The sequence below is a fragment of the Leopardus geoffroyi genome, chromosome A3 (assembly GCF_018350155.1).
Source record: "Leopardus geoffroyi isolate Oge1 chromosome A3, O.geoffroyi_Oge1_pat1.0, whole genome shotgun sequence".
NCBI classification, from domain to species: Eukaryota; Metazoa; Chordata; class Mammalia; order Carnivora; family Felidae; genus Leopardus; species Leopardus geoffroyi.
Genome location: NC_059336.1, coordinates 27,718,568 through 27,740,653, shown reverse-complemented (window position 1 = coordinate 27,740,653; position 22,086 = coordinate 27,718,568). Strand labels below are relative to the sequence as shown.

Below are 22,086 nucleotides of genomic sequence, written 5' to 3'. Positions count from 1 at the left end.
TTCTACTCTCCTTGATTCTGAGCTGGCCACGTGACGGGCTTCGCTCAATAAAATGCAGCGAAAGTGACGGTCTAGCACTTCTGAGCCTAGGCCTCAAGGGGCCTTGCTGCTTTTTGTTCTTTTCCCTTTTGGAGGCCATCACGTGAGGAAGCCTGAGCTAGCTGCTGAAGAAGCCACATGAAGAAGAACCAAGGCCCTTAAGCCAACAGGCCCAGTCAAGTGTCAGACATGTATATGAGCCTGTATTGGGCCAGCCGGCTTGCCAATACGCTCAGTAAAGGGGCACTTGGGTGGCTCAGTCGGTTGAGCGTCCGACTTCGGCTCAGGTCATGATCTCACGGTTTGTGAGTTCAAGCCCCGCGTCAGGCTCTGTGCTGACAGCTCGGAGCCTGGAGCCTGTTTCGGATATTGTGTCTCCCCCTCTCTCTGCTCTTATAATAAATAAGCAAATAAATAATTATTAGTCTAACCAATTCTGTTTTGGGGTGCTTTGTTAAGCAGCAACAGAAAGCTGATACAGTTAGGTCTAGTGCAGAGAGGACGACCCATGTTGGAATGCAAGTGACTTTTGTCATGTCTTATAACCTCTCTTCACTTCAGTTTCCTCATCTGAGAATGGAATACTTCAGTTCTACCTCATCAGGCTGATGTGAGGATTCAATGAGATGATGAACACTCACTGTGAGGCTCAGGGCAAGTACTTCAACTCCTAACTGTGATTATTGCTTTTGTTGTTTGAAGGGAGTCTACACTGAATGGTTATAATGTGGGGTGCCAGGAAGAATAAGTGACGAAGATAACTGAGCTGGTCTTTGGGGGCTCCGTAACTAGATGAACACCGGAGAATGGGACTTGGGACAAGAGATTTATATTAGGCTGGCCAGGAAGATGGCCGCGGTTGGCGCTCATCTCTGCCCTGCTTAGTGCCAAGGATTGTATGTGTGTGCCTGGGTGAGCCCTCTGTGTGAGGTCATGGGTGGAGGCTGGAACTGGGTGCAAGAACCAAGAACTGACACTGTAGGAGGACCTGAGACCATAGGAAGGGTGTGAGGGCTAAGCCTTGGGAAATATCCCCATTCTTCTCAACGTGAAATCTCAGACTCCTCCCCCTGGACGGCATAAGCCCCGCCCATCTCTCCCGCCATATGCCCTCCCCTTCTCCCCCTCACTGGCTGCCCTTCAGCCATCCTGGCCTCCTTCCTCAAACTTATCCGACTCTTTCCTGCTCGCGGATCTTTGTACTCACTGCTCTCTTCTCCGAGGGAATTTCTCAACCACTCATGCTATGGCTCTCCCACTTCTATTCGTTTTCACAGCTACTTACCTTTGTCCTTCATAGCAATTATTGTTGCGTGAAACTACATTTGTTCGTTTGCTTACACGCGTATTGTTTTTCACTCTAGAAAGTGGGCTCCACAAGGAATTGGTATCTGTCTTGCTCACACCCCACCCCCAGCACTGTCTGGCTCAGAACAAGTGATGAATAGCTAGCTGTGAACTGAATAAATGTGAACAAAGGAGCCATGAGAGCCAACAAACAAACAAAAAACAAAAACCATGGTCCAAGAGCTAAGTGGAAAGCCAGTCATTTCCTAAAAAAGGTCTTCATGAAAATCTTGGGATCAGCTTCTCCAACCTTCTCAGGCCACAGGTGGGGAAACAGGCCCAGGTAACAGATCGGCCCACTTGAGAGCACCCAGAAAGCCATTACCATAGATGCCCAGCCCACTGGGGTCAAATGCTGTAGACCTGTCTGGCAAATGAGGCCCAGAGAAGGTCACAGCCACCTCCTTGAGGCCATCGCTGTACATCTGAAGCTGTGGCCACCCCCATCCTATAGGGGAGGAGATCGTCTCTTTGGGAACAGAGGTGCCAGTAAGCCGACAAACTGTGAAAGGAGGGCTGGAGAGGGTGGGAAGGCCCATTCCTGGGCCAGGCAGCTGTTCTGAGGCAGCTCAGGGATAATAGCTGGTACGAAAATAACCCAGTCTCCTCACCCTTGTTCCAGCCCTCACACCTCTGCCCCACTAGAGGTGAGGCTAACACTTGAATTCCTCTCAGTAACACACGAGGTTTTAGCAGGGCCTGCGCAGAGGACAGTGATCATCAGACCCAGCCCTGTCCACTGGGGGCTCACAGTCTGATGGAGGAGGCAGGCCAGGGACCTGTCAGGCTGCAGAGTGACCGCACCTACGTCTGGGGACGTTCAAGGGAGGGATGATCCCCAGAAAAAAGGACCCCTGAATTAATTTGATTAGCCAGTTCAGGAGGTGACAGTAACAGAAGTAACCGCCAGTGCAAAGGGAGAGAGGCAACACAGATGAGCTGCAGGAATAGTTTGCAAGCTTTCGTGGGTAGAAGCATCAGAAATCTGAGAGTGGAGGCACAGAATAGGAGGCTAGAAATGGGAGCAGTGTCAAAAAGGGTGGGGAATTGGGGCTGTCCAATTTATGCGGGAATTCGGATGTCAAGAGAACTTGGGCTGTCTTTGGTGCACCAAAGGAGAGACCTGGAAGATTTTAACCCACGAGGACGCCGTGATCAGGCTTGCAAGATAGAAAGTGCCCTGTAGCTGCTTTGGGGGAAGTTGCCCAGGAGGGCGGGGAGGATGAGGGGTGGCGGACTGAAGGGAGAGAATACACTTCATTCTAGATAGGTAGTTCTAAATAGGTCTCCTGCAGGAGGCAGGAATAAGGTCTCAGTCTCTACAGGGCTTGGATCGTCACTCGCTCCACTCCTGCATCACACCACCCCGAGGGTCCAACTTCCGTTCGTTTGTCGCGAACTCAAAGTTGGAGTAGACAAAATGTACCGCTGGAACCCTAACCCTAGACGAGGGGTCCGAGCAGCCGACTTCAACTCCCAAAATGCTTTGCTTTACAGCTCTGCAGGTCGCGCATGCTTCAGGAAAGGCCGGCTGGCTCGTCCACTGGGGCGACTCGTCAGCTGGGTGAAGTGCGGGAAACATAGGGACCGCCATCTTAGCTTGGGGCAAACCAACTGTACACGTACGGGAGTTTCGTCTTCTTTCTGTCGTCAGTTCCTAACAGGTGCTGAGACAAAACGCGCTTAATCGCTGCAGATCTCGTTAGTATGCTTTCTGGCGACAGTTTCTCCCATTTTGCGCCCCCAGTCCGGAACGGCACCTGCAGGGACTCCTTCGCACATCCCAGCATGGCCGCACTCAGCCGGATTCTGCGTGGGGCGGAGTCGGAAGCGGTCCCGCCCCGCCTCCTGGTAGGAAGGGGGTTTCCGCTTCCGGCAGCGGCGGCTGCAGCCTCGCTCTGGTCCCTGCGGCTGGCGGCCGAGCCGTGTGTCTCCTCCTCCGCCGCCGCCATATTGTCTGTGTGAGGAGAGGGGAGAGCGGCCGCCGCCGCTGCCGCTTCCACCACAGGTACTGTGGGAGCCGCCAGGCGAGGTCGTTGGTGTGTGGAGGTGGGCCCGGGATAGGACAACGGGTCGCGGTCGGCCCTCGCGCTCCCAGAGGACTCCCAAACGGCCCATCGCCTTCCCCTGCCCCCCCCCCCCCCCCTTACACACACCAGCCGAGGCCCCTGCAGCCCATCGGGGAGGCCTGGGGCCACCCTTCAGGACCGCGAGCGAGGCTTGCGGGGCAGAGGCTGATGTGAGGGTGGGAACTGGCTTTCTGGAGTCCCGCTTCTGGCGGGGGAGAGGGCTGGACTGGGGCGGGGACTAGGGGGCAACTTGGAGGAGGGGGTCGCCTGAGGGGGAAGGGAGCTTGAGGGGTGGGGCCACAGGGGGATGCTGGGGGAGGGTGCCTAGGGGAGTGGTGCTTGATGGGTAGGGTGGGGTGAACCCTCCCGGGACGCGGAGCAGCTGGAGTGGGGGCCTTCCAAGGGTCCCTGTGGGCCGGGCCGGGCTTCCCACCTGCAGACTGGGGTGCAAAGAGGAGGGAACCCCGCGCGAGGTCGCCGGGAAGAAAGGGGGAAGGGACCGCGAAGTGGGGCAGAATGGGTGGAGTTGGGAGTTCAGGGTTAGTTGGGAGCCTGGGTGGTAGAGAAGTATGTAGAATGGAAGGTTGGCCAGCAGTATCCAGCCTAGTTTGTGACCTTTCGAAAGAGTAGGACTTCTATTTTGTTTTTTTGCTGCTGCTGTTGTTGTTGTTGTTGTTTGTTGTTTTGCAGCGTCGGAACGTTTCTAGTCTAAGCAGGTGATGGGTGGAGCTTCGGTAGTTTGTTTTTGGAAAGCGAAGTCAGGGTGGGAAGAAGTCGCTTCTTGACTCTTGGCTATTGTGGGGAGGGAAGAGTCCCGAAACGAAGGTGGTGCATTGACTTGGGAAGGACTCGGTTGCCTTGAAGCTGCTGAGGTCTGTGGGGAGGGGGCACGGGGAGAAGACGTGCAGAGAAAACGGGAAGGGGACGATTTCGGCAGGAGTTAGGAGGCTGCATTACACCTAAGGAGTGGCGGTGTCGGCCAGGGCTAAGGAAGCAGAGGGCCTGGGTTCTCAAATGTCAGTGCCTTTGCTACTTAGCTGTGCGCCCTGATCTCTGTAAGCCTTGGTTTTCCTATCTGTAAAGTGGGGGCCGTAGTATTTCCTAGGTCGTACGTTTACGGTGAGCGGTAAAAAAAAAAAAAAAAGGATAGTTTGTGTCGAGTGCTTACCGCAGTACCTGGCAGGTAGTAAGCGCTTGATAGGTTAAAGGGACCAGCTGCTATATTTAGGGGTCCTCTGTTCTACGTAAAATGTGTGGTCAGGAACCAAACGGTGGGCGAGACTTCAGAATATTACCCTTGTGGAAATTGCTGCAGTGTTTTGTTTCGTTGTAAGTCGATTTGGCGTAACTGGCTTGGTGGGCCTTTGAAAGACCAGGGCCAATAGCAGGTCTCCCTCGTGTCATTTAAAAAACCAAAAACCAAAACGTCAACTGCTGTTTGACCTGGGCACCCTCATCCTTCTGTGACTTTGAAATACTTGACTTTCATTTGCTATTGGGGGAGGGTGTACAACTTGAAGAAAGAAAATATTTGAAGTTTGCTTGGGTTGATTTATCCACTGATTACAAAGTTAGGTCACCCTGGGGCAACTTTTTTTTTTTTTTTTTTTTTTTTAAACCCCGACATGCCCGGTTATGTCCTCCTGTATGGAATACAGTAGCGAAGAGAAGCACACGTTGAAGGGGAACGTTAGGTTAGTTTCTGTGTAATGGGTTTCTTGCCTTGCTGTTTGGGGATGAAACAAGTGGCAGCTTCTTTTCCACAGTGTATTTTTAGTTCTCCTGTTGCCTAGCCACTGTTACAGGCTGAGTCTTTGATTTTACTGTTGTCTCTGTCTCTGAACAGATACCTTAACTTCACATACTCCTTTGGAGAAAGGGGAAATTTTCTTCAGGAACTGAGTTGAAAGCCTTCCCTTAGGGTTTGGGTGTGGGGTAGACAGAATGATACCCTCCCCAACAAAGATGTCCATACTCTAATTCCCAGAATCTGTGAATGTGTTACATGGTAAAAGGGACTTTGCAGATCTCCTTAGAGTCAAGAATCTGAAAATAGGAAGATGATTCTGCATTTCATGGATGGACCCAATCTACTGACACGAGACCTTGAAAGCACAGAACTTGACCCCACCTGGGAGTCAAGGGAGGGCAGAAGGGTGAACACAGAGATTGCGACCATGAGAAGGACACCGTTTGCTGTTGCTAGAGGGGGCCACAGGGAAAGCATGAGAAGGAATATGGTCGGCTCCAGTGGCAGAGACCAGCCCCAGCTGACAGCCGGCACTAGGAAATGGAGACCTCAGTCCTACAACCACCAGAAACTGATTGTGACCAACAGCCAGAATGAGCTAGGAAGTGGATTCTTCCCCCAGAGTTTCCAGCAAGGAATATACCTTGATTCTGGCCTCGTGCCCTAAGCAGAAGACTTAGCCAGAGCCCGCGTAACTTCTGACCTACAGAAACTTCTGTGACCTGAGATAATAAATTTCTGTTGTTTGAAGCCACTCCTGTTTGTGGCAGTTTGTTACCGCGGCAGTAGAACACTGTATCGATTTTTGGTACCTGGAGTGGGGTACTGTTACCTAAAAATGTGGAAGTGGATGAAGGCCAGAAAATTTTTGAGGAGCAAGGTAGAAAAGACCTACAACAGATGGTAGAAATATGGATGTTGACTCCTAGGGAGGGCTCGGGGAAATGAGGCAGGTATCAGAAACTGGAGGAAAGAGGATCCTTGTTACTTAGTGGCAAGTTTTAGAATTGTATCCTGTGGTTATGTGGAAAAGAGAACTAGTAAGTAATAAACCTGGCTATCCAGTGGAGATTTCCAAGCAAAGTGTGGAAGGTGGAGCCTGATGTATTTGTGCCTGTGAGTGGGACTAACAACAGTGAACCCCTATGAAATTTACGTAAAGTCCATGAGGTCCTTGAGGATTTTATACTAACAAAAATGATGCCAGCTTGGATTGAAAGACATAGTATGAAAGTTAAAGAGGTCCGTTAAAACCCCCCAAAGTCTAGGCAGGAAACGGGCTGGTAAACTCAGGTGTGAGTGTGCTGCTTTTTGTTAAAATGTGGGTGACTCAGAAGCTGGAACCAAGAACCCAGAGAGGTGGAGCTGAAAACTACAGAGGATTTTTCCCTGCCTTTGAAATGGAATGGAGTTTGCCCAGATTTTGAAACTGCTTTGGACCAATGGATCTGTTTTCTCTTCCATTTTCCTTTTTTGGACTGGGAATTCTATAACTATTGCCCTATACCTCTCCTACCCTTGTGTATTGGAAGCAGGTAGCTTGGTTTTTGTTTTCAGAAATTGTGCCCCAGGAGTTCTTATTGTATTATACACAAAGCCTCATCCACACCTGATTTAGATGATGAGATTTGGGACTTTTTAATTGATGACCTTTAGGTGAGATTTTGGGATTTTGAGTTGATGCTATAATGGAATGAGACCTTAGGATGGGATGGATGTATTTTGCATTTGGGAAAGATATGAATCAATGGAAGTCAGAGGGTGGGCTGTGGTAGATGAAATGACACCCTGCCTTCCCTCTCCCCCGAAAGATGTCTGTACCCTAATCCTGGAATCTGAATATGTTAACATTATATGGCAAAAGGGACTTTGCAAATGTAATTATGGTTTAAGTATCTTAAGATAGGAAGATTATCCTGGATTTTCTGAGTGGGGCCAATCTAACATGAAGGCAAAGAACTTTCTCCAGCTGGAGTCAGAGAGATGGGTCAGAAGTTAGAGATTTGAAACATGAGGGGAACTCAACCCTCCATTACTGGAGGGGGCCTCATGGAAAGCATGTGGACAGCCCCTTGCTGACCGCTAGCAAGGAAATGGGGGCATCCATCATAACAACCACAAGAAACTGAACTCAGCCAGCAGTCTAAATGAGCTTGGAAGCAGATTCCTGTCCCTGCCCCAAGTGTCAGCAAGGAACAGAGCAAGGTGGACATCTTGAGGGTTGTTTTTTTTGTTTGTTTGTTTTTATGTTTTTTTGCTTTTGGTCTTGGGAGACCCTAAGCAGAAGATCCAGCCAAGTGCACCTGATTTCTGGCCTATAGAAACTGTGAGATAATAAATTTGTGTTGTTTTATGTTTGTGGTAATTTGTACAGCAACAGTAGAAAACGAATAGAGGCCTTTTGCTGATTTTATTTAAAACTTTCAGGGAGATAGGGGTGCCTGGGTGGCTCAGTTGGTTGAGCGTCTGACTTCCACACAGGTCACGATCTCACAGTTGTGAGTTCAAGCCCCACTTTGGGCTCTGTGCTGACATCTCAGAGCCTGGAGCCTGCTTCCAATTCTGTGTCTCCCTTTCTTTCTGCCCCTCGCCACTCATGCTCTGTTTCTCTCTCACAAATAAATAAACATTAAAAAAAAATAAAAAAAGAAAATTTCAGGGGGATTGTTTTCTAAAGAACAGAAGTAGCAAAGATTATTCTGCAAAGTGATTTGGTTCTAGAAGACTTCACAGAGTAATTGTGTTGAGTAGAACCTATGCCTTTTCCTTAGTGTTTAAATATCCTGTTGGGGCGCCTGGGTGGCGCAGTCGGTTAAGCGTCCGACTTCAGCCAGGTCACGATCTCTCTGTCTGTGAGTTCGAGCCCCGCATCAGGCTCTGGGCTGATGGCTCAGAGCCTGGAGCCTGTTTCCGATTCTGTGTCTCCCTCTCTCTCTGCCCCTCCCCCGTTCATGCTCTGTCTCTCTCTGTCCCAGAAATAAATAAACGTTGAAAAAAAAATTTATAAATATCCTGTTAACTGCCCTTAAATACAATTGGAATTGGCTAGATGACTAGCATTGAAAAATGTGGATTCTAGAGCTCTAGGCCATTTTGGTAGGATTTCTATAAATTGATGACTTTTCCTTGCCTATAATAAATGTCTTGAATAAATGACATAATTTCTTCATTAATTTTTATTGGCTGAATAAAGCAATAAGTTTATATGACAGCCTTTTAAAGACTTATTTCTAACTTTTTAGAGGAGATGGAAATGGGTGATCTTTTTTTGTGAATTGATAACCACCTATACACAGTAGTCTGTTCTTTTTACCCTTCCCACCCCAACCCGAAGTTGTTGTAACGTCTTTTCTCCCTGTCTTTGTCATTTGAGGTTAAGAGTCACATTTGGGAATTATAATTGCAGTATGGAGTTCTAACTTTTAAGAAAGGCTGTCCTGCCGCAGTATCCTGCTGATTTGATTCATAAAATGTAGACTCAACTTTAGTGGGGACTTCAGAGGATGGAGGAAAGGAGACCACTTCTTTTCAATTTAGTTACCTGAATAGAAAGATGATTACAAAATTAGAACATTTCAGGGTATGAAGGCCTTTTTAAGATTATGTATTTGACTTTTGGGTTTAGAGTAAAGGAAATTGGGCCACATGAAGGTTAAGTAGCTCAACCTGGTATCAGCCCTGGAGCTGGCCTAGAATCCTGGTCCAGGCAGTGGAGATACATGGCTTTTGAACTGTATTCCTTGTGCACTCCCTGCCTTGCCCTTTTTCTAGGTTTTACCTTGGACAGATTCTCTCCGCCTCACCTTCCTTGTGGAGTGATTGTGAGAATTGAGATAGTGTAACACATTTAACAGTACCTACCATATGAAGTGCCCCAAGGATGTTAACTGTTGTAACATTTATGATAGTTGTTTTGGCAACTATATGACAACTTCTGCATAATCCCGTTAGTTTGTATAAATTTAGAAACAGAACTGGTGAAGTTTAGCACTGGATTAGGTATAAGGTCTTAGCCCTTTAAGGGAATAATAATGTTTGTGATACTTGATTTAAAATGAGAAACTGGTTGGGGTGCCTGGCTGGCTCAGCCGGTAGAGCTGCAGCTCTTCATCTCAGGGTTGTGAGTTGGAGCTCCACATTGGGTGTAGCATACTTATAAATAAAATTTTAAAAAAAGAAATGAGAAACTGGATTTGATCCTTGGTCTTTTAAATTCATTGAGTGACCTGGGCCAAGTTTGTTTCCCAAGAGTATTAGTGTGTTTGTACACCTAAATTTTTTTGAACTCCTAAGATGGATAATTTCAAAAGTGGTATATCATTTAGCTATTTTTTAATAGAAATCTGGGCCAGCTAGCTTTTCAAACAAAGAGATTCCTTCAGGATTAAGGAAAAGGAATTGCTGTCATTGTAACAAAGGGTATAGGGTTATAGACATTTGGTATAGTATTGGGTTATAGACAATTGGTAGTTTTTCTTAAATATTTGATATGCTCTGGGATAGATTTCAACAGACCTAGTTGTTGACCAGATACCCTTCTTTTCCCACATAGAAATCAAGGATTGAGTCTTTTTAAAAGTTTAAGGTGAAAGCATTCACAGAACCCTGCTAGGAGCGGTATTTCATTGGTTTCTACAAATTCTGTGTCATTCAGCCTTAGACATGAGAAGCCTGCTTAGCAACAGTTGCTATGGTGGGCAAGCTTTTTTTTTACATTAGTGGTAATAGTGTTTTCTTGCATAGAAGATACCGGGTTATCTGAAGTGAGGGTTTTAGCATTAAATACCAAGATACATTTAGAATAATCTTTTATAATTTATATGTGTCACATCTTAAATGCCCTTGTATTGGCTACTTTTTTCTTTTCCGTTTATACTTTCTGATCTTGTGGATTATTCTGACAGGTTTTTACTAGCTGAAACATTTTAATCTGCTTGGAAAAGTGAACACTTGGAATTTTTCTGAAGTTATGACTAATGCACTAATGGGCATTTCTCAATTTAGCTATCTCATTAATGTGCTGTAAATTTTAAGAAAGCAACCCTGTGAAAAATGAGTGGGTAAATTATTTTCCTAAAAAATTGAATCATGTCATATCAGAAAATACAAAATAGCCATTTTAGGCTATTGAATTTATAACCAGTGAAAAGATGTTACTTGTTCAGCAGATCCTGAATGCCTGCTACATGTCTGGTAGGTGCTATCATAAGGATTTCTAAAATTAAAAAAAAAAAAAAATTTGAGTATTTTATTTATTTTTGAGAGAGAGAGTGTGAGCAAGGGAGGGGCAGAGAGAGAGGGAGACACAATCCCAAGTAGGCTCCAGGCTTCAAGCTGTCAGCACAGAGCCCCATGTAGGGCTTAAACCCACAAACAGTGAGATCATGACCTGAGCCAAAGTCAGATGCTTAACCGACTGAGCCACCCACGTGCCCCTAAGAATTTCTAGATTGTCCCTGTTCCCAAGCTTACAGTTGAATGACATTTTGTAATCCTATATCATTCCACAATGTAGTACCTTTCTGAAATGTTTTCTTGTGAAAACTACTGGCTTTGTGTCTTAGGTATAGACACAGAAATCTGGGTGGGGGAGGGATTGAGAATTTCTCATTCTTAATGGAATTCTTTAACTGAGACTGAGGGAGGGGGTGGGGGGGGCGCAACAGGATAGCTGGAAAGAACTCCATCTTTGGAGTGAGATGACCATATTTGGAGGTTACTTAACCTCTCAAACCTGGATTTTGCTATCCAATTAGGGTAGCAGCTACCTTGAGCCATTTATTAACCTTCAGTTTTTTCACCTTTAAATGGGGGTTAGTAGTACTTACCTCAGATGTTCTTGTGAAGATTAATAACTAAAGTACCAGCTAATGTTTTCTCTGAGTTACTGTGAGGATGAAGAGTTATTTTATAAAATACTGGATGCCTGACTAATGTGAGTTCTTTCTCTTTGCTGTCAGTGAAGACCATGTGTTCATTGCAGTGCTACTGCTCTTTATTTTCATTTTCTGCTGCCAGGAGTTCTTATTTTTTAATGAGGCCTTTTGACCCGTACTTCCTGTTTCTGGTGTGTCCTGCTGGGTGAGTGAGGTACTGAATTGCTATTTAGGGGTGGGTCGGGTATGTAAGTTACACCCAGTGTAGATTGCCTCGGTTGCTCGGGTACAGCATACATTGCCAGAGTGGTTATCTAGTCTTGGTGAATCTAGGGTTCTCTTCTAGGTAGAGAAGTGAATCTGCCTAGCTCATACTCAGGGAAAGTTCAAGGTTTGCTCACCTGTAGCCTTGTGGACCTGGATCAGAGGTCTTATTCCCCAGTGGTTTGATCACAGTTTACTTGTACTTGTGTATTATGTGTTAGGAATATGTTTGGAAGAGAACTTTTTCCTGTGTTAACATTTTCTCTATGTCCTATTCTCTCAGGTATGATCTTAACTTTCTTGTTTGCTCTGAATTTTGCAATCAGACACTCGGTAGGCAAAGCAGGAACCTATCTTTATCAGTACTTTAAAGTACATAAATCATTCTACGTATTTATGACTATATAGACTGAATATATATATAGCCATCTGCTTTGGAGTTGGTCTTATAAGTATCTTCGAGCCGGACAGAGGGAGAGAAAGAACCTTAAGATCTTAAGCGGGCTCCACACCCAGTGGAGAGCCTGACCCGAGGTTCCATCTCACGACCTGAGCCAAAATCAAGAATTGGACACCTGACCGAGCCACCCAGGTGCCTCTTCCAGCTTTTAAAACACGATTTTTATACCATTGTCTCCTGGTGACCATCCCATTCAGATAAGAGACTAATGAAGGCTCCTGATTGTTAATACTCACATCCTCCACCCTTCACCTTGCCTCCAAATTTAAAGCAACCCATTTCGTTGTAGTATGTATCGTAGGCTGTTATTAAATCAGTGTGCAGAATTAGGGAAGTAGTGTTTAATTAGTGAAAAGAACCTATTTAGGCTTTGAATCCTAAACAGAGTAGGATTAAAATCTGGCCTCCTTCACCTAGTAATCCTTTGATCTTTGGCAGGTCATATAACCTCTGAACCTGTTTCTTTTTTTCTTTCTTCTTGTTCTTCTTTTTTTTAATGTTTAATTATTTTTGAGAGAGCACAAGCAGGGAGGGGCAGGGGAGGGGGGCAGAGGATATGAAGCAGGCTCCGTGCTGACAGCAGAGAGCCCGATGTGGGGCTCAAACTCATGAACTGTGAGTTGGTGACCTGAGCCGAAGTCAGATGTTTAACCGACTGAGCCACCCAGGCGCCCCTGAACCTGTTTATTTCTAAAGTGGGAGTTAACATTTCCTCCCATGCTTGGTTTATAAGAGGCATTCAAATGGAAAGCAGTAGTTCTTATTACATACATAAATGGTGGATTATACTTTAGATCTCAAATGAAGTTTTCTGTCTTTGGGTTCCAGAGGGTTGTGGCCAGTGGAACAAAGTTTCAGACTGTGACTTTATTTTGATTGTGTTGCCTAGTAAAATGATATACAGATGAAGACTTCTTTGCCCATCATTTATTCTGTATTATTGGAGACAGTACTGGACTTCAAATTTATGTCAGATGTTTGAGGTAGAGCTGCCTTAATTCAAGTAAGTCAAACTGCTTGGGTTTTCTTATGATACTTCCCTTCATTGGAAGACCTCCCACTGTTGCTATGTTATTTATGTAACATTGACACTTTGATTCTTTTTCTGGCTTAAAGGTAGAGAAATGAAATTCACACAGAGCCCAAATGCTAATGTTTTTTGTTATTTCATACTTGCTGGTTTGCTTTATGGGAAAGCTTGAGTGTGTTGCCTTTTAAAACAGAAATGTTGTAAATTTTGTAGATGGGAATAAAGACAGGAGGCCCCATACTGTGTTAGGATTGTAATGTCTTAAATATCCTGCCGGTTTATGTAAGCAATAACTATGTGAGTTATCGGGTATTATTGTGAATATTTATATTTCAAATTTGGATCCTTAACAGGGCCAGAAGAAACTTAGGCTGTTGACTTTGAATGGGTAGTTCTTGCTTATTCGGTGTGTACTTGGAGTCTTAGGATTTGAAGGTCAGAGTGGGTTAAGGGAACTGTCAAGGAGCTAATTGTTAACCTTGTCTATATTTCCCCCAATTTAAGAAACAAAACACCACTACTTACATGGCATTAGCTTGATAGATGAGAGAGAATATTGTCCATGACCTTGATATAAGAAAGTAGAATCATTATAAAGTGGAGCTGGAAAGGTAACTTCATTTAATCTTACATTCATGTTTACCATTAACCTGTTTGTTTGTTTATTTTGGCTTATTCTTCCAAGTTAGGGTTATGAAGCTTATTTTATTTTATTTTATTAATCTCTGCACCCAGAATGGGGCTCAAACCCACGACTCTGAGTTCAAGAGTTGCACGCTCTTCTGACTGATCCAGCCAGGTGACTCAGATTAGGAGGTTTAGTTTGTGTTTGTTTTTGTTTTTTGTGCCAATGACCTACATACAAGTAGATGGTCTCTCAGAAGTCATTGTTCGTTAATGGTTATATCTGGATTAAGAGGTTGGAAAAGATGATTATATGTATATCCCTTGAAACAAGGGGAGTTATGAAATAGTTTTTTCAACTTACTGCATGGATTCTGACAGTTTCAGCTTGTGATCTCTGTATGTTATTTAAACTTGGATTTTTCAGCCAATGTGCTATATTAGCCTGTATTAGCGTGAGTTAACAGATGCGCTGAGGTACTGGGGGGTCCCCTCAGCCCTCTGGCCATTTGTGCAGGCTACATAAAGGGCATCCAAGCCAATGTCTTTAGGTCCAAAAGTCTTGATCACTCATCCCAGCGTGCCATACAAATACTACTTTCTCTTGGTGTTTTGAATTTTAAAAAGGCAATAAGCACTGATTTAGAAGTTTGGTAATTGAGTTTTTTAACAGTTTTAAGACGCAAAAGGCCGCCAATCTTAAGATAATCTTGGCTTTAAATTTAGAAAAGACTATTTTAAAGTATCTCTCAGATCTAAAGTAATTCTCTTTCTACATACAATTGAAGAGATACACTTTTAAAAGTTAGGGGTGCCTGGGTGGCTCTGTCTGTTAAGCATTTGACTACTGGTTTTGGCTCAGGTCATGAGCTCATGGTACGTGTGTCCCATGCGTTCTGGCCCCACCTTGGGCTCTGCACTGATAGCCTGCTTGGGATTCTCTCCCTCTCCTGCTGGCATACTTTTCCCTCTCTCTCTCTCTCTCTCTCTCTCTCTCTCTTTCTCTGAATGAATGAACAAATGAACAACCATAAACGATTCAAATTCAGTCATTTGAAAGAAATTCAGGTTCTGGGGCACCTGGGTTAAGCTTTCGACTGACTTCAGCTCAGATCATGATCTCACGATTCGTGGGTTCAAGCCCCACATTGGACTCTGTGCTTACAGCTCAGACCCTAGAGCCTACTTGGAATTCTGTGTCTCCCTCTCTGCCCCTCCCCTGATTGCACTCTGTCTCTCAAAAATAAATAAACATTAAGAATTAAAAAAAAAAAAAAATTCAGGTTCTTACTTTTTTATACAGTGAAGCAAAACTAAAGTGTCCTTGCTTAGAACTGTTGTCCTCACCTGACTCTGAATACCACCTTATCTTTTCTGAAACTGACAGTTTGTTAATCATTCATCAAGCATAGGTCTCCTGCTAGAATATAAATTGGAGCCTAGGATACATTGTCTTCCTCTCTCCCTTCAGGAAAGAGTGGGATAATATATTGTACTTAGTTTGAGAAATTTTTTTTTTTTCAACGTTTATTTATTTTTGGGACAGAGAGAGACAGAGCATGAACGGGGGAGGGGCAGAGAGAGGGGGAGACACAGAATCGGAAACAGGCTCCAGGCTCTGAGCCATCAGCCCAGAGCCCGACGCGGGGCTCGAACTCACGGACCGCGAGATCGTGACCTGGCTGAAGTCGGACGCTCAACCGACTGTGCCACCCAGGCGCCCCAGAGAAATTTAATGGTTTAATACTTATGAAAATTATCAAGTTAACCTTCTTAAATGTATATTTTACAATGTTTAAAGGGGACATTACCTTTTGTCTCTTGATTTTTTTTTTTTAAGTTTTATTTATTTATTTGAGAGACAGTGAGTAGGGGAGGGGCAGAGCAAGAGGGAGAGAGAGGATCCCAAGCTGATAGCACAGAGCCCTACGTGGAGCTTGATGTCATGAACCGTGAGACCATGACCTGAGCCGAAATCAGGAGTCAGGATGCTCAACCCACTGAGCCACCCAGGGCCCCTAACTCAGAAATTATTAATTCTACTGGGGTTTACAGATTCCTCTGGGCCTGTAATAGAAACTACAGACCTTTTCTTCACAAAAATATACCTGCACATGCTATTTTGTATATACTTTTAGGAGTTTCATTTACCTCTGATCTCATTGATGGACTCCATTTTCAATGCCATAATTTATGTAGCCCAAATAAGTTTCACCTTTTCATTCACTATTTTTAGTACTGTAACCAATTTACCTGATTTATCATTTGTCACACTATTAGTCTTTCAACAAATATTTCTAGACCATATGTCAGCTTTAGTGTTAGATTCCTGAGGATACAGAAGCACTATTCTCTGCCCTTGGAGTTTTGTTTAGCTAAAAAGATGTGTAGGATGACCATGCTAGATGGAAGGGGTAAGCAAAGAGTGCTGTTGAAGTGCAGAGGAAGGGCGTCGACCATTAGAATTTTTCTGTAAATCCATGTTTGGTTCTGCATTTCTTTTTTTCTTTTTTTTAATGTTTATTTTTGAGGTGGGGGGGCAGAGAGGAGGGAGACGCAGAATTAGAAGCAGACTCCAGGCTCTGAGCTGCCAGCACAGAGCCCAACATGGGGTTAGATCATGACCTGAACAGAAGTTGGGTGCTTAACCAACTGAGCCACCCAGGCGCCCTGGTTCTGCATTTCTTAATTGGCAAAAAGCGTCTCGTGAATTGGAATTCTAAATGGTCTGAAATTGAGAACGTAAATGTGCTTGCCATTGCATGTAATAATGCTGAACATTTTCTTTGTCTGTATCCCCACCTGCCCAGTTACCTTTGTAAAATACGTAGTATTAATTAATTTTCTAATCTTATATATGTATTTAGTATAGAGCAGGGATTGCTAACTCAAATACCTACAGGAATCAGACCAGTAAGATAAATGAATAGAGTTGTCCAGGTTTACCTGTGGCATCTCCAGTGGTTGGGTTTAGATCCCATTGTTGGATAACGTAGCTGAGGCAAGTGATTTTTTTTTTTTAATTTTAAAAAATTTTAATTTTATTTATTTTAATTTTTTATTTTTTTGAGAGAGAGAGACAGAAACTGAAGCAGGCTCCAGGCTCTGAGTTGTCAGCACAGAGCCTGACGCAGGACTTGAACCCACTAACCGTGAGATCACGACCTAAGCCGAAGTCAGCCGCTTAACCGTCTGAGCCACCCAAGCGTTCCTAGCCAAGTGATTTTATCAGCGCGAGAATACAGGATTATTGCTATCAGACAGATCTACCTACCTTTTCATCTTCCTTCTTTTGAGAAATTGAAGGTTAATTTGTGTGTGTGTGTGTGTGTGTGTGTGTTGGCAGCTAAGTCACACTTAAGTATTTATAATGAAAAATTTTAACACATAATTAAACTCGATAGCTAATTGCTTTTTTAAAACACTGTGTGAAAAACTGGTACATGAATGTTCATAGCAGCATTGTTCATAGTGGCCAAAAAGAGGAAACAACCCAAATGTCTATTAGCTGATAAATGGATAAACAAAATGTAGTGCTTCCATACGGTGGATTTAGCCATAAAAAGTAATAAATTACTATGACAGAAACTACAACATGGATGAACTTGGAAACGTACTAAATGAAAGAAGCCAGACACATAAGATCCCATTATAGGATTGATTCCATTTATATGAAATGTCCAGGATAGGCAAATCCATAGAGATAGAAAACAGATTAGTTGGGAGGTGGGCATCAGGAATGACTGCTATGGGGTATTGGGTTTCTTTTTTTTTTTTTTTTTTAATTTTTTTTTTTTTTTTAACGTTTATTTATTTTTGAGACAGAGAGAGACAGAGCATGAATGGGGGAAGGTCAGAGAGAGAGGGAGACACAGAATCCGAAACAGGCTCCAGGCTCTGAGCAGTCAGCACAGAGCCTGACGCGGGGCTTGAACTCACGGACCGCGAGATCGTGACCTGAGCCAAAGTCGACACCTAACCGACTGAGCCAACCAGGCGCCCCATTGGGTTTCTTTTTGATGTGATAGAAATGTTCTGCAATTAGATAGTAGTGATAGTTGCACATTGTGAATTTACTAAAAACCACTGAATTGTGCACTTTAAAATGGTGACCTTTGTCATGTGGATTTTATATCAGTTTTTAAAATTGGGGAAAAAAAATATTGTGTGAGCCAAATGGGACATCGTTTGCTATAGAACAGAATGAGTAGGCTGTGAATCTAGACAATAAATCCCCATCTCTTTGTGACTTTATAGAGATTATTCTGACTTGCCTTCTGTAAAATGGGGAAGATATTACCTAGGTCTTGGACTTGTTAGGTTTAAAAGTGACAAATATAAATTCTAAGAAACAGCATTCACATATCTTGAGAGTTGGAAGCCAGACAGTGTTCTTCCTTACATTCTGCCCCTTCCTTCCTGAAATTAGGTAAGTTAAATGATAGATCCAAGGTCATATTTAGTCTTAGTGGTTCCAGTGTTCTCGCTCTTTCTGTAACCTCATGGTGCCTTGTAAATCCAAAGTTCGGGTCTTTCAGTAATAACTATTTCCATCTATCACAGATTGTCAGGCACTGTGCTCATCACATGGGTAACACACAGCCTCATAAAAGCTTGTGTTTCCAAAGAAACATCTCTCACACATGTTGACTGGTTTCATATCTCATTGGGAAATAATAGTATTACTATTTTACCTTTGGTGTTGGTGATGGATGTGATTTCTGTAAGACTAAAGAGCGTCTTTAAAATTAGCTGTAGCGGAAAAAAATAAATAAATAAATAAAATAAATAAAATTAGCTGTAGCGGTGCCTGGGTCGCTCAGTCGGTTAAGTATCCGGCTCTTTTCTTCGGCTCAAGTCATGATGTTCGTGGGATCAAACCCCATGGCAGGCTGTGTGCCGACAGCTTTGGGCCTACTTGGGATATATTCTCTCTCTCTCTCTCTCTCTCTCTCTCTTTCTCTGCCCTTCCCCCACTCACATGCTCTCTCTTCCTCTCTCTCAAAATAAATAAGCAAACATTTAAAAAATAAAATTAGCTGGAGATCAAATACTCATCATATTTGATGAGCCAAACTTCTTTCCTCGATTTTGAGCATGAACAGGTCCATACGCAAGCAAAGTTGATTTTTGACAAAATATTGTTTGTTACTGTCCTAATATTCAGTCTGCCAAACATGTATGGAATACATTACCATGCTAGGCATTTTGATAAATATAAGGCGTATACCAAGAGAAATAAATTATGGTCTAGGTTCTTGGTTTTATAATTTGTTGAGGAGAGGGAATTGCATAAACAAAACATGTGATAATGTAATGAGTATATAGGGGTGCTTTGGTCTAATAGAGGAACGTTTGGCTTGTTTGAGAGAGGCATGGAAAGGCTTCATCGTGGATATAAAACTTGGCTGATTGTTGAAGGGTGAGTAGAGTTTCTCCTAGCCGGCATTATTGGAGGTCATAAAATTACAGGCACAGAGAAGGAGGAAAAAGCATATTCAGTACGCATTTGCTTAACATTTTAAAAGTTTTTTAACTTAAAAAAAAATTTTTTTAATGTTTATTTATTATTGAAAGACAGAGTCAGAGTGTGAGCAGGGGAGGGGCAGAGGGAGAGGGAGACACAGAATCCGAAGCAGGCTCCAGGCTCTGAGCTGTCAGCACAGAGCCTGATGCGGGGCTGGAACTCACAAACCGTGAGATCATGACCTGAGCTGAAGTCGGCGCTCAAGTTTTTTTAACTTTTTAAAAGTGTTAGAAATGTTAAACAATAGTAAAAAAGACATTAGAACAGAGGTTGTAAACTGATACCAGTTACAGTTACAGTAACTGATTAAACTGGTTATGGAACTACTTGGGGTTTTCGTTTCTTCTTGTATTAGTTTTAGTAACTCTTTTTCCTCTAGAATTTCAAATTTACTGGCATAAAGTTGTTCATACTAATGCTATGTTAAATTTGTTTTAGTATACAGCATATGATATTTTACCCATTAAAAATTTTTATTTTTAATATCAGTATAAGTAAAATTGATTCCTTTTTGTGCATACATTTTCAGTGGATTTTAACACTCACAGAGATTCAGGTAACCACCATCACAACCAAGACATAGAGCAGTTCTATCACTTCCGTCATGTACCCTCAGTAGTCACTCCCAGCCACCCATCTGTATTCTCTGGCAGCCACTATTCTGTTCTCAGTCACTATAGTTTTATCTTCTCAGGAATGTTATATAAATGTATCTGTGTGGCTCAGTGGCTAAGCGTCCGACTTTGGCTCAGGTCATGATCTCATGGTTCATGAGTTCAAGCCCCATGTTGGGCTCTGTATTGACTTCTCAGAGCCTGGAGCCTACTTCAGATTCTGTGTCTCCTTCTCCCTCTATCCCTCCCCACTCATGCTCTGTCTCTCTCTTAAAAATAAACAAACATTTGTAAAAATTATTTTAAAAATTTAGAAAAGGAATGTTACATAAATGGAATCAAACAATGTATAATATTTTGAAACTGGATTTTTTTGTTTGTTTGTTTTTTACACAACATTGTTGCTTTTGAGTTTCATTGAAGTTGGATCAATGGTTCCTTTCCGTTGCTGAGTAGTAGTATTCCATCGTATGGATGGACCACAGTTTATCCATTTAGTTAACATTTTTTGCTGATTATGAATAGAGCTGCTGTAAATGTACATGTATGGGCTATTATGACCATAAGTTTTTATTTATCTAGGGTAAATATCTATGATTGGGATTGCTGGGTCATCTGAAAAATGTAATTTTAACTTGATAAGAAACTGCCAAATAGTTTTCCAGAACAACTATACCATTTTGCATTCCCATCAGCATTTCTGAGAGTGGTTGTTTCACATCCTTTCTAACATCAAGTATTGTCAGTATTTAACTTAAAAAAAATTTTTTTTTTAATGTTTATTTTTGAGAGAGAGAGACACACACACAGAGTATGAGCAGGGAAGGGACAGAGAGAGAGGGAGACACAGAAGCCGAAGGGGGCTCCAGGCTCTGAGCTGTTAGCACAGAGCCCGATGCGAGGCTCGAACTCACAAAAGGCGAGATCGTGACCTGAGCTGAAGTCAGACGCCCAACCGACTGAGCCACCCAGGCACCCCAGTATTTAACTTTTTTGATTTTGAAATAATTTTAGATTTACAGAAGAGTTGCCAGTTCCCCCTAGTGTTAACATTTCACACAACTGTGACACTTTATTAAAACTAAGACGTTAACAAGGGGCACCTGGGTGGTTCAGTTGAGCAAGTGTCCAACTCTTGATTTTTGGCTAAGGTCATGATCTCATGATTCGTGAGATCGAGCCCTGTGTCAGGCTCCATGGTACTTTGGGATTCTCTCTCTGCCTCTCCCTGTGCCCCTCCCTTGCTGGTGTATGCACACTCAAAACAAATAAATAAACTTAAAAAAATTAACTACAGTACAATACTACTAACTAAACGACTTTATTTGGATTTTACCAGCTATGTGCTTTTTCTGTCCAGGATCCAATCCAGAATACCACATTACATTTAGTTGTCATGTCTCCTTAGTCTTCTCCAGTCTGTGACAGTTTTTCAGTCTTTCCTTGATTTTCAAGACTGACACTTTTGGAAAAGACTGGTAAAATTGTAGAATGTCCTTCAGTCTAGGTTTGACTAATGTTTTCTCATGATTAGATTATGATTATGAATTTTTAAGAATACCACAGAGACGGCATGTCTTTCTTATCACATTGCATCAAGGTTATATGATGCCAACGTAACTTATCTTTAGTGATGTTTATGTCGTGTCTGCCATGTTTCTCTACTCTAGAGTTATTTTTTTTTTTTTTAATTTTTTTTTTCAACATTTTTTATTTATTTATTTTTGGGACAGAGAGAGACAGAGCATGAACGGGGGAGGGGCAGAGAGAGAGGGAGACACAGAATCGGAAACAGGCTCCAGGCTCTGAGCCATCAGCCCAGAGCCTGACGCGGGGCTCGAACTCACGGAGCGCGAGATCGTGACCTGGCTGAAGTCGGACGCTTAACCGACTGCGCCACCCAGGCGCCCCTCTCTACTCTAGAGTTATTATTTCTCCTTCTACATACTTCTTCATTAGAAGGTCTTTTCTAAGTCCAACCCAACTTCCAGGGGAGAAACATTAAGTTCCAGTTCTTTGAGGGAATATTTGTGGACTGTGTTAAAACCACCAGAGAGATTAATGAGGGGATACTTAGAGGCTATGCAGATAATCCTGTTTCTCCTAAAAGTTTTGCTCCCCAAGTTAAGCATCTGTCAGTGGATCTTGGCCGCAGTAATTTACTGTTGCTGGTCCTAATGGTGATTTTCTATTTCTTCCTGAATGTATATGTAAGTTGGAATTCTTATGTAGGGAAGATTTTCAAAATTTATTTAATTATTTATATAGGGCGGACTCATGGATATTTATTTTACTCTTTAGGGTTATGATCGAATTCCATCGTTCTATCATTCAAGCTTTGGCAATGATGCTCTTTCACATTGGTTTTCATGTCCCTTCGACTACAAGATTTGCCAGGCTATCTTGTATTTTTCCTGCCCCATTCTTGAATCAGCCATTTCTCCAAGGAGCTGTCATTTCTTTTATTGGAGAAAATTATTGAGAAA

General features: G+C 43.1%; 1 protein-coding gene across 3 annotated transcripts in view; it reads left to right on the top strand.

Annotated features, from left to right (window-relative positions):
* Positions 1-2,966: 2,966 nt before the first annotated feature.
* CSNK2A1 (casein kinase 2 alpha 1) overlaps positions 2,967-22,086 on the top strand; it is a 56,541-nt gene continuing 37,421 nt past the window's right edge. Inside the window, exon 1 of one of the 3 annotated variants that reach the window (XM_045445023.1) lies at positions 2,967-3,394. The gene's annotated coding sequence lies outside the window, so the exon portion shown is untranslated. Of the gene's footprint in view, positions 3,395-12,699; positions 12,809-16,532; positions 16,766-22,086 lie in introns of those variants that run through there. The other 2 variants (XM_045445022.1, XM_045445024.1) reach the window with 2 other exon arrangements.